Source organism: Callithrix jacchus, chromosome 6 (assembly GCF_049354715.1).
Source record: "Callithrix jacchus isolate 240 chromosome 6, calJac240_pri, whole genome shotgun sequence".
In the NCBI taxonomy this organism is placed as follows: domain Eukaryota; kingdom Metazoa; phylum Chordata; class Mammalia; order Primates; family Cebidae; genus Callithrix; species Callithrix jacchus.
In genome coordinates this window covers 17,446,522-17,456,355 of record NC_133507.1, presented here as the reverse complement: position 1 = coordinate 17,456,355, position 9,834 = coordinate 17,446,522, and the positions used below count along the sequence as shown (strand labels likewise).

General features: G+C 47.3%; 1 protein-coding gene across 30 annotated transcripts in view; it reads left to right on the top strand.

The window, feature by feature from the left end:
- Nucleotides 1-9,834, top strand: part of NTRK3 (neurotrophic receptor tyrosine kinase 3) — a 397,061-nt gene that overhangs the window by 58,615 nt on the left and 328,612 nt on the right. The gene's annotated exons all lie outside the window — the stretch shown is intronic.

The following is a 9,834-nucleotide window of genomic DNA, read 5'->3' as shown; positions in this document are numbered from 1 at the left end:
GTGAGCACACCTTCCTGGAGTAGCTTGATGTTTTATTTTCTTTGATAGAAAGATAAGGACACATGGGGACAAGAAGAATGAGTGTCACAAAAGCCATTTACACAGGTCCTGTTAGCAATCCCCTTTCCTCTCAGCTTCCAACTGGATTCAAGCCTCAGGGAAGCATCTCTGTAGTGCAATGGTTTGGATACAGGAAACAGAAAAAGTTGCTTCTGTCCTCAAAAGGTCTGCAGCTCTGTTTACAGTCCCTTCTCCTCAGTCCAGATTTCCTGCAGGCTCAAGGCCTTGTAGTAGAAGTTTGGTTTGGTGTGAGGCGTTTGATTGCCATTGGGATGTCTTGGGCCTGTAGGGTACATGATCGATGTCATCTTTGAAAAAAATGAAGCCTAGAACAGGTTAGCACTCAAAGACTGAAAGCTGAAAGGGTTGCTAAGAGGTCCTCGTATCCTTCTGGGCATGAGGCTGTCTAAGATAGAAGCTATAGAAATAAAAAGACAAGGGAAGTTACTCGCAATATCAGGAAGGAGGGACTGATATGGGACTTGAATCTGAGAAAGAAAAGACGTTACAGAGCCTTTTGAGTAGATGTGGTCAATGGATGGTACTTTCATGGTCATTCCATGTACTGTGCCCATGGCAGACATCACTAATCGATCACAGAGGTGTTTTTTTTTTTGTTTTTGTTTTTTTTTTTTGTCCTGCTTAATCACAGACCTCTTCAAATCACAGCACTCTGTGTTAGCTCTTGCCAACCCACTGGTATTGTAAATAAGTTAAAATTGACTCACCATCTTTGCTGTCATGTGTCAAGTCAGGAGGATTCAGTGAAGGTAGTTTCGGAAAGTTCAGGTGGTAAGAGTGAGCTGTTCTGTCTGTATTTGCTTTTAAGGGGAATGCATATTGTGATAACACAAACTTTGGGAGAGGGGAGATGTTAGCCATCAAGGGTAGAGCTGTAGAACTGGAGTTAATCTCTAATTAGGCAGGAATTGAAGTCAGGTGAATGGATAGATGCCTTCACAGAGGGTGAGTATATGGGGAAAAGAACAGACCATTTATTGCTGGAGGAAAGGAAACGGGTGGCAGTGCTGAAGCAAGGGTGAGAAAAGCTAACAAGAGAGAAGCCTGGCCAGGCATGGTGGCTCACACCTGTAATCCCAGCACTTTGGAGGCTGAGGCGGGTGGATCACGAGGTCAGGCATTCAAGATCAGCCTGGCCAAGATGGTGAAACCCCGTCTCTACTAAAAATACAAAAAGAAAAAAAAAAATTAGGCAGGCGTGGTGGTAGGCGCCTGTAATCCTAGCTGCTCCTCAGGCTGAGGCAAGGAATTGCTTGAACCTAAGAGGCAGAGGTTGCAGTCAGCCGAGATTGCAGCACTGCCCTCCAGCCTGGGTGACAGAGTGAGAATCCGTCTCAGAAAAAGAAAACAAAAAAAGCCTGCATTTCCTTCACTTGGGTGAGGCAGGCCATCTCCCTAGCTACTCAAATGAAGCCCTCTGTGGAACCTTCAGAAATTCTGAAGCTGGTTTTCTTACAGATTGCAAGGGTGACTCAAATGTCAGTTCCCCCTTTTCAGGCCCCAGATACAAGTCAGTGTTCCCCCCAGTGCTCAGGTCTTGCAGGAGCTGGCCCCAGGGCCTGTCTCCCTCCTGCAGAACTTACTCCACATTGTTCTGCAGTCCCCAGCCCAGCCCGCCCACCCTTCTTCATCCTGTGACTTCTTTCTTCTTCTCTGTGGCTCGGTCGCATCCCAGCTTGCTGTGCACGAAAGAGAGTACCGGGCACCACAAATGTGATCTTGTCTTTCTGATGCTTACCTTGACTAATCACTCTGACACCCTCAGGTTTCAGGATGATTATTCCTGCAAAGTCAAGGTCTCTGTTTCCTTCTAGTGACCTGAACTTACCCTCTAACAATGAGAGTGCCCCAAGCTTTGGAGCGACTTTTCTGCATTAACTCTGGAGCAGAGTTGCAGTGAGAAAATCTACCCTTTTAATAGGCGAAAATATTGCCCTCATAAGTCTTTATGCAGTGCACTTGAGCTTAATGCTCACTTACCAATTCGCCTTTATAACTTCCATATTGAGTGAATTAAGTCCTCCGTGTGGGTAGTTATTAAAGAAGTGATAAGTGCTTTATAATTCAGTAAAGGGTGGCCTGGCCATTTCATATTTTCCTAAGGAAATTGGCCACCTGAAGGGCAGCACTCTCAGAACCCCTGGGGCCAGCTGATTTTAGGCACAGAGCTCACACTATTGGATTACTTTCAAGCCAGCTGCTCAGGCCTGGACAAACTCCTTCTTGCTCAGACTTCCTCCCCCAAGACCCATTGGGGAGTCAGGGTCAGAATCAATGTCTGTCTCCCTGCCTGAGGCTGTTTTTATTCTTGATCAAAGGCCTCCATTTTCTCTCCTGGTGCAAAGCTAAGATGTCTAGTAAGGATCAGAGGTTTTATAATCAACGTGATTTGATTCTTATCTGTAGACAGAAGGAGACTTTCTCCAAGGGGCCACAAGGGTTCCAACCGTCTGACCCCAACCCCATGGGTACAGCTTGCTGCTTTATACTTTAGACCCTTCAAGTGGTTGGAGAAAGTGCCGTCCCCATCAAGAGCTTGGTAACCACAGATTTTTCATGACCTGTTGTGATGTCACAGGGTTCATTTATTAATTCGTTTATTTAAATTGTCTACTATATACCAGGAACTGGGATGTGTGTTGCAGATACAATAGTGAATAAGACAGGTTGCCTGCCTTTGGGGAGCCTGCATTACATTAGGGGAGAGATACAATAAACCAGTGAACACAAAGGTGACATAATCAGAGGTTTTGACGAATGATGATAAACGGAATATTTAGAGCATCATTTCCCAACCTTAGTGCTATTGATATTTCAGAATGGACAATTCTCTGTTGGGAGTGGGGGCTGTCTTGTACATTGCAGGAGATTAATACAATGGCTTCTTCCCACTAGATGCCAGTGGGGTCTCCCCAGTACTGACAAAGCTGATGTCTCCAGACAATCCAAGCCTGGGGGGCACAATCTGTCCCTGACTTGAGCTGGAGTGCTATTGATGTAGAGGAAGGTTCAGAGAATGGCCCTAGCTAGGTTGGTAGAGAAGGATTCTCTGAAGAAGTGACATTTTGGAAGAATCCTGAAGCCGGCGTCTTGCCTGAGGGACAAATAAATTTAAAGGTCCTGAGAGGAGACCAGTGAGGCTGAAGTCAGCTGAATAAAGAGGAAGGGAGGTTTGCGCCGAGGAGGGAATGGCATACGTTGCATCAGAAAGGACCTTGCTGGTCCCGACGGTGGAGTCTGAATTGTCCCCCAAGTGCAAGTGCAGGAGAAGCCATTAGAGGTTTTCTGTTTTTGTTTTGTTGGAGTGCATGGTTAAATTTATGTTCCAACTAATTCATTAAGTTTCTGTGTGGAGGACAGATTTGAATAGCACGGCAGTGGAAACAATGGTTGTGTTTTGGAGGCGGGGATCTTTGTGAAGGGTGATGGTGGCCTGGACTCAGGTGATAATAGTGGATCTGGCAAGAAGTGGAGAGCGTTAAAGGGTTGAATCAGTGACAGGGTTTGACTGGGACAACTCCATCATACCAGTGCCATTTATTGACGTGGAGACAGCTCACTGGGAGGAAAGCAGGGGCTGGTGTTGGATCTACTAAGATGTCAGCTAAACATGTGGAGCCCAGGGAAAGTTCTGCTAGAGATGCACATTTGAGTGCTGTCAGCACAAGGATGGCATTCAGAGCCAAGTGTTTGGGGGAGATCACCTTGGCTTGTGAGAGAGGAAGTGAAAAGACAAGCCCTGGGCTCCCTGGGAGACTCCAACATTTAGGAATCAGACAAAGAATACAACATCAGCAAACGAACCTGAGAAAGAATATCCAGAGAGTAGAAAAATACCCAGGAGAGAGTGCATTCAAGGAAGCCAGGGAGGAAAGAATGTTTCAAGGAAGAAAGAGTGGTTAACGGGTAACATGCTGTCCAGAGACTGAATAATGGCTGACAGAGAAAAGGGATTGGATTTGCCGACATAAAAATCACTGGTAACCTTGACAGTTGGTTTTAGTAGATTGGCAGGACAGAAGACAAACTGGGATGGGCAATCAAAGGGAGGCCAGGAAGAAGGCCCTGCAGGTGTGGATGATTCTTTTGAACCATTTGCCATAAAGAGGTATAGAGACATGAGTTGGTAGGTGCAGGAGGACATGGAGTCAAGGAGGTTTTTGTTTTCTTTTTGTAGATGGGCTAGAACATTTTTGTATGTTGATGGAAAAATTTAGCAGAGAGAGAGTTGAGGGTGGAGAAGAGAAAGAGCAAAAATAAATGCGTTCTGGAGAAGGTGGGAGAGGCCATTCTGCAGAAGGCAGGAGAGGTCGATGCCAGGTAGAAAGTCCACATGGGGAGCTGATAGCTAAATGCTTTATGTCTAACATTGATCCCTTTGGGGATTCATTCATTTATTCACCTAGCTGTTACTTTTTGCACAACACTGGAGCCACAGCCTCCTGGCCCTACCCTTAGAAAACTCATGCTTTGGTGAAGGCCATAGTCATGAAGGGAGGGAAAAGGTGGAAAAGGTGTGCCAAGGGCATTTCTGCTTCCTCCTTGTCTGGTGCAGGGGATCCTCCTCCTTCCCCACTCCTGACCCTGACAATGGGCATCAGGCTGAGACCTGGGCCTGGGAGGGAGCTGTGGATATGGGGCCCTTGAGACCTCTGAGATCACCTTCTCCTTGCTGCTGGGTCCTGCAGTGATGCCCCAAGCATGCCTGTCCCTGGGTGGGGTGTTCAGTGGTGTGCTTGGGGCCACAACCCTCCCCAGAGATCAAGTTCAGGGTGCCTGTAGGGTCAGACCAGGGCTCTGGGCTGCTTAGGAGGCCAGGGTGAGAGCTGTGCAAGTACTGAGTTTGGAGATCCTCTGGCAGGGAGGTGGGGCATCTGGGTGGCTACATAGCCCCACTCTGGATGGCTTCCAGGGGTAGCTGCCCCAATTTGAGATTCTGGGGGTAAGACAGATATAATCTCTGTTCTCATGTATTACTAATGTAGAGATACTGATGGCAAACACCTAATCAAATAATCTAATAAGACAATTATAGATGGTTATTAAGGGCAGTGAAGGACATAAACAGGAGTTTGTGCCAGAGAGAAACTGGAGGGGGAAACATGGGGGCTGCTAACACAGAGGGGTCAGGACAGGCTTCTTTGAGAAGGTGATTTTTGAGTGGAGACCTGAGGGATTGAAAGAAGCCAGGGATGAGTGGTTCATGTAGGAGGTCCGGTTGGGAATAAGCCCAGAATGTTTAAAGACCAGAGGCAAGACAGTGGGGCTGGAGCCCACAAAACAAGGGGAGTGTGTTCAGAGAAGGAGCCCTAGAGGCATCCGGTGGCCAGCTTGTGCAGGACCTTGTGGGTGGCTCCCCAGTGACTTCACTGGATTTTACTGTCCTAGCCAAGGGAGGCCATTGGGGGGTTTTAGGCAGGGGAGAATGGTTGCAATAATACAGATTGTTGGAGAAGAGGGAAAGCAGGGAGGCCAGGTAGGAGGGGGATGCTTGTTCTCCAGCTTAGAATAGGTGGTGGTTACCTGGAGAATTGATGGGTGGTTGCCATCCTGTGCCTGTCCAGGCAGCAACAGTGAAAATAGAGAAAAGCAGATAGGCTGGGGGGAGGGGTAGGGTAGGAGGGTCACAGGCTGGGGTCCAGCCACAATGGCCTGGACTCCCCAGTGAACTGGCTGGCTCCCAGGTGAAATCTCACTCCTGGGAGTTAGGCCTTTTCTTAATGGGGTAGCGGGGAAGGTATGTCCTTGATCTTTTCCTCTTAGGAGACACAGCATCTTTGCACCTGCAGAACACAGGTGTGTGCACAAACGTTCCTCCTTCCTGGCACAACGCTTTGGAATTGATCAGGAAGCCAGCATAGATGCTGTTGTCTTCCATCTGTTCACTGCATGATCTGAATGTTTCTTTCTGTGGTCCCGTGGGGGGGTCCTAGATGTGGGGCTGGTTCACCGTGGTCCCTGGTGCACAGCTGCTTGTAGGCTTGTGTGCTAATGTGCTGGCATACTGGGGTCAGCGGCACAAGCCGCCCTCCCCACCCTGGCTCCCTAGGGCTCTTGAGTCTGGCTCCCTAGGCATCTAGTACACTGCCCCCCTACAACAGCTGTCAAGGGAGGGAGAGCCAGGTGACTTGGCTGGCGTGATGTGATGCAGCTCCTCCCCAGCCCCCTTGATACCTTAGCACCATGGAGCTCTTGCTCCAGACGGTTTGTTAATAATGCTAAACATATCAGATAATTGAAAGCTAATTCTGCTGTCTGGATCACTAGACATAATACGCCTGGATAACAAATCAATTTCCTCATTGCCCTACAAGGCTTTGGAGTCAAATGCACGGCACATTGTGCGTGTGTGCACACGGGCACTTGTGTGTGCTCCAATGCCGACTTGTTAGGAAATGGAATTCCAGACTAGCTTCTGCAGGCACTCGCTGGAGAGAAGGGACACCTGTATGCAATCTTATTGTTTTTGAAGATTTTGAACTCTGTGTTGAAGGAGTAGAGTACTTATATATAAAAAACATCCAGAGGTCTAGGCAGGCAGATTGCTTGAGGCCAGGAGTTTGAAACCAGCCTGGCCAACATGGTGTAACCTCGTCTCTACTAAAAATACAAAAATCAGCCAGGCATGGTGGCACATGCCTATAGTCTCAGATACTCCGGAGGCTGAGGCACAAGAATTGCTTGAACCTGGGAGGCAGAGTTTGCAGTGAGCAGAGATGAAACATGAGAACCAGGGCAAATATCTACTTATCTGTATGTGTGTAAACGTATGTGTGTGTGAATTTTTTCATATTCCCTTAGAACCTTTTTAAACTTAACATAAAAGGCTAAAAGCCTCCATGCCTGGACTTTTTTTTTTTTTTTTTTTTTAGATGGAGTTGCCCTCTTATTACCCAGGCTGGGCAACAAGAATACAAATGGTGAAAATACAAATGGAACCAGCTATTTATTCCACTAGTGCCATGCATCCCCACTGGATTGAGGACATAGGAATTACTCCTCTAATCCTCACCAAAACTAGGTTTGCTATGGAGTAACTGAGGGCTGGAGAAGCTCTAGTAACTGGCCTGGGGCCATCGGCTTCTGGTGCTAGCGCCTGCGTCATCTCCAGGTCAGCCTGCTTCCAGGTGCCAGCTCTTACCCATTTGGCTCCAAGTGGCTGCAGAGGAGACTGGGAACAGCACATTTGGGAGGCAGGAGGGACCCTGGGGACAGCTGCTCCAGAGGTGATGGCCTGCAGCCTAATAGCAAAGAAAGAGCCAGAAAATAGTTAAAATGGATGCAGTAACCACTGGAATTAAAAATCATATCAGGCAGGGCCATTTGTAGTAGGGCTCCAATTCTGCATCCTTCAGGAGCTTCTGAGGGTTTTGCTGTGCTACAGCCTGGCAGACTCACTAGGTTGGTCGTGTTGACATAAGGTCATCAAGAAAATGTAAATTGTGACCTGTCTACTCTGCTTAAAAAAGCAAGGACGTGTGTAATGCATTTTAGGCGGAAAAAAGAACACCCAGCAAATAAGTTGAAAATGCAAAGGGTTTTGCATTTAAATTTAGTTGTCTGGAAAATTTGGTTATGAAGAAGAGCTCATTAATAGCACTGAGAAGTCATAGTGAGGATAACGGCAATCTGACAGCAAGAGAGGAGCGGGAAAAGCTTAGAAAAATGAGGCAAAACTGGGCCTGCTTCCTGTAGAGAAAGGAAGGATGTCCCATCAACCAAGTCTCTGTCTCGCCAAGCACCCAGGGAAGTTCTGCTAGGTAAAGTGTGCCTTGTCCCTGTGGTGGACCTCCTCAGTCACCTTAGTCCTATGGGGTTAGATGGTGGCGGATGTCTTTGGGTTTTACACTTTTCTGCATAGGAGAGGAGTAAACATGAAACATTAAACATGGAAGGTATAAACAATTCTTAAACATACCCACATTACATGTTTTTAATTAAAATATGGACCACACATTCTGTACCATCCAATTTTTGGATGCTTGGAGATTGCCAATTCATTTCATGTTGGCCCAGGCAAAACAGAAGGAGGAAGAGAAAATGGGGGTACAAAAGTCCAATCTGGCTGGTCGCAGTGGCTCACACCTGTAATCCCAACACTTTGCGGGGGCCAAGGCGGGTGGATCACCTGAGGAAAGGAGTTCAAGACCAGCCTGCCCAACATGGAGAAACCCTGCCTCTACTAAAAATACAAAATTAGCTGGGTGTGGTGGTGTATGCCTGTAATCCCAGCTACTCAGGAGGCTGAGGCTAGAGAACTGCTTGAAACTAGGAGGCAGAGGTTTCAGTTTCTTGTTGCCCAGCCTGGGTAATAACAGGGCAACTCCATCTAAAAAATAAAAAACAAAAAAAGTCCAGGCATGGAGGCTCATGCCTGTAATCCCAACACTTCAGGAGGCTGAGACAGATGGGTGGATCATGAGGTCAGGAGTTCAAGACCAGACCAAAATGGTGAAACCTTGTCTTTACTAAAAATACAAAAATTAGCTGGGCGTGGTTGCAGTGAGCCAAGACCACACCACTGTGCTCCAGCCTGAGTGACACAGCCAGACTCTGTCTCAAAAAAAAAAGTATAATCTAATTTATTCTAGCACAAAGGATATTTGTACTCCCTATGAATGTATCAATTAATATTTAATTTATGCCACGTCCCATTATAAAAATGGCTATGAAGCAGCTCTCTGTCGTCCTGGGTCTCTGGGACCTGGTGTTGCTGTTGTGAGTCACTGAGAGTGGCTATATTTCAGATTGATTTTCTAGTATTTCTGGAGAGCCGTTCCCTGACTCCATTTCCCCTTCCCCTGACAGCATCATGAGATCTTGGTGCCAGGGGTCTACCTTGACCTCATTGAAGTTTTTGAGTTCCTGCCCTAAGCCCGACTCTGGCTCTGGAGGTCAATGTCATGTGTTGTGCCCCACTGCCCCCCTCTCTCTGGAAAAGTGGTGCCCACTAGCTCTTGGCAGAGTAGTGGTTCTGTGGAATGGAAGGGCATCGGTGGGAGGGTAGGAGAAGGGCATTGAGCAAATTTTCTGAATGGAGCATTTCACATTTCTATAGAATAAAGAGACATGAGAAATCCAGGGAGGAAGTTTCAGGGGCGAGAAAAGGCTCTTGGCCAGCGGGTTCCAGCCAGCGATGATGAGAAGAGACCACTATTGCTTCTGGAATGTGTAGCCTGAGCTGGGCCATGGTCCAGCAGGCCATCACACCCCTCGTTTCCTCTCAAGAAGTGCCTATGACTTGAGAGGGTCCTGGGAGCTGTGGCTTGCCACTTTTTTCTCTCACCTGGACTCAGTGACCTAGAGGCAGACTTTTTTGTATTGGCCTGAGGCCTGGTAGTGTCTGCTGCAAAGCAGTCATCTTCAAAATTGATGTTGTTTTAACCTATGAGACTCTTGCTTTAATAGCCCTTGTAGGCAGAAGCTTTGTATAATAAAGCAGGGTTTCTCAATCCTGGTGCTGTGGGCATTTGGGGCTGATGATTCTTAGTGGTGGGGACTGCCCAGTGCATTGTGGGATGTGTAGCAGCATCTCTAATCTCTACCCACTGTAAGCCATCAGTACTTTCTTTCCCCAGCTATGACAACCAAAAATGTGTCCAGATACTGTCAAATGTCTGCTGGGGGGCAAAATTACCTCCCTTTGAGAACCACTGTGTGAGGAGACTAAAGTGGAGGTAATTTATTTAAAGTAGGAGTGGTCAGCTGATGTGCTGCCCCTTTGCCCTCTTTCTCCTCCTTCCACTCTCTGTT